General features: G+C 32.0%; 1 non-coding gene across 1 annotated transcript; it reads left to right on the plus strand.

Moving 5' to 3' along the window:
- The first annotated feature begins 253 nt into the window (after positions 1–253).
- LOC112787176 (small nucleolar RNA R71) lies at positions 254–361 on the plus strand. Its single transcript, XR_003194605.1, has one exon. It is a non-coding gene; the product is annotated as a small nucleolar RNA R71 (small nucleolar RNA).
- Positions 362–2,767: the final 2,406 nt, after the last annotated feature.

Raw genomic sequence — 2,767 nt, forward strand, 5'->3', positions numbered from 1 at the left:
ATATTTTGTTCTGAGCCAATATGGCATTCAGAGTATCAATTTTAAGAACTCCCTTCTTCATAGGCATCCCATTACTCATAGGATTCCTCTCAGAAGTGTACATGAACTAGTTATTAGCAACCATGTCAATGAGTTCTTGAGCTTCTACAGGCATTTTCTTTAGGTGAATGGATCCACCTGCAGAAGTATCCAATGTCATCTTAGCCAATTCAGATAGACCATCATAGAATATATCCAGGATGGTCCCTTCTGAAAGCATGTCAGAAGGACACTTTTTGGTCAATTGCTTGTATCTTTCCCAAGCTTCATAGAGGGATTCACCTTCTTTCTGTCTGAAGGTTTGAACATCCACTCTAAGCTTGCTCAGCTTTTGAGGAGGGATGAACTTGGCTAAGAAAGCCGTGACCAGCTTGTCCCAAGAGTTCAGGCTATCTCTGGGTTGAGAGTCCAACCACACTCTAGCTCTGTCTCTTACAGCAAAAGGGAAAAGCATGAGCCTGTAGACTTCAGGATCTACTCCATTAGTCTTAACAGTATCACATATCTACAAGAATTCAGTTAAGAACTGAAAATGATCTTCAGATGGAAGTCCATGAAACTTGCAGTTCTGCTGCATCAGAGAAACTAATTGAGGTTTCAGCTCAAAGTTGTTTGCTCCAATGGCAGGAATGGAGATGCTTCTTCCATGTAAATTGAAATTAGGTGCAGTAAAGTCACCAAGCATTCTCCTTGCATTATTGTTATTGGGTTCAGCTACCATCTCCTTTACTTGTTCGAAATTTTCAATAAGGTTGTCTCTGGATTGTTGTAATTTAGCTTCTCTTAGTTTCCTCTTCAGAGTCCTTTCAGGTTCTGGATCAGCTTCAACAAGAATGCCTTTTTCCTTGTTCCTGCTCATAAGAAAGAGAAAGAGAAGAGAACAAGAAAAGAAGAGGAATCCTCTATGTCATAGTAAAGAGATTCCTTATTGTTAGTAGAAGAAGAAAAGGAATAGGGGTGAAGCAGAATGAAGAATCCAAACACCAGGGTAAGGATAGGAGCAGTGATGTGAGATGAAGAGAAGTGTTAGTAGATGAATAAATAATTAGAAGGAGATGAGGGAGAGGGATTTTCAAAAATTATTTTTGAAAAAGGGTTAGTGATTTTCGAAAATAGTTTTTGAAAAAAAGTTAGTTTTCGAAAATTAAAATCAAAAATTAAAATAATTAGTTAATCAAAAAGAAATTTTGAAAAAGAGGGAAGATATTGAAAAAGATAAGAAACAAACAAAAAGTTAGTTAGTTAGTTGAAACAAATTTGAAAATCAATTTTGAAAAGATGAGAAGATAAGAAGTTAGAAAAGATATTTTAAAATCAAATTTTTGAAAAAGATAAGATAAGAAGATATTTTTGAAAAGATATGATTGAAATTGGTTTTGAAAAAGATTTGATTTTTAAAATCACAATTAATGACTTGATTCATAAGAAATCACAAGATATGATTCTAGAACTTAAAGTTTGAATCTTTCTTAACAAGTAAGTAACAAACTTGAAATTTTTTAATCAAAACATTAATTGATGATGTTATTTTCGAAAATTATGTGATAAAGATAAGAAAAAGATTTTTGAAATTTTCGAAAATAACTAAGAAAATTGAAAAAGATTTGATTTTTGAAAAAGATTTTGAAAAAGATAAGATTTTTTTAAATTGAAAATTTGATTTGACTCAGAAGAAACAACTAGATTTTAAAAATTTTTGAAAAAGTCAAATCTAATTTTCGAATTTTATGAGAGAAAAAAGGAAAGATATTTTTTTGATTTTTGAATTTTTAATGATGAAAGAGGGAAACATGAAAATGAGGCAATGCATGAAGATTTTGGATCAAAACAATGAATGCATGCAAGAATGCTATGAATGTCAAGATGAACACCAAGAACACTTTGAATGTCAAGATGAACATCAAGAACTTATTTTTGAAAATTTTTATATGCAAAGAAAACATGCAAGACAACAAACTTAGAAATCTTTAATGCTTAGGCACTAAGAATTCAAGAATGCATATGAAAAACACCATACAACACAAAACAAGAAAACATCAAGATCAAACAAGAAGACTTACTAAGAACAACTTGAAGATCATGAAGAACACTATGAATGCATGACTTTTTCGAAAAAATGCAAGATGAATATGCAATTGACACCAAACTTGAAATTAACTCAAGACTCAAACAAGAAACACAAAAATATTTTTGATTTTTATGATTTTCTATTTTTTTTTTGGATTTTCTTTTAATTTTTTCGAAAATCATTTTGAAAAAGAAAAATAAGGATTCCAAAATTTTTAATATGAATTCCAGGAATCTTATGCTCTTTAGTCTAAAGCTCCAATCAAAGGGTCAGGCATGGCTTAATAGCCAGCCAAGCTTTAGTATGTAACTCAGACATGACACGCCTGACATTCCCTACCCAGAAGGATTAGACATGGCTTTACAGCCAGCCAGGCTTCAACATGCTTCATGAAACACTAGAATTCATTCTTAAAAATTATTAAGAAAAATATATTTTTGAAAACATTTTTTTTTCGAAAACAAAGGAGAAAATTTTTGAAAGATTTTTGAAAAATTTTTGAAAACTTTTTGAAAAGAAAACGAAAAGAAAGTTACCCAATCTGAGCAACAAGATGAACCGTCAGTTGTCCAAACTCGAACAATCCCCGGCAACGGCGCCAAAAACTTGGTGCACGAAATTGTGATCATCAATGGCGCCATCAACATGGTACGCTCAATT

Source organism: Arachis hypogaea, chromosome 20, assembly GCF_003086295.3.
Source record: "Arachis hypogaea cultivar Tifrunner chromosome 20, arahy.Tifrunner.gnm2.J5K5, whole genome shotgun sequence".
Classification (NCBI taxonomy): Eukaryota; Viridiplantae; Streptophyta; class Magnoliopsida; order Fabales; family Fabaceae; genus Arachis; species Arachis hypogaea.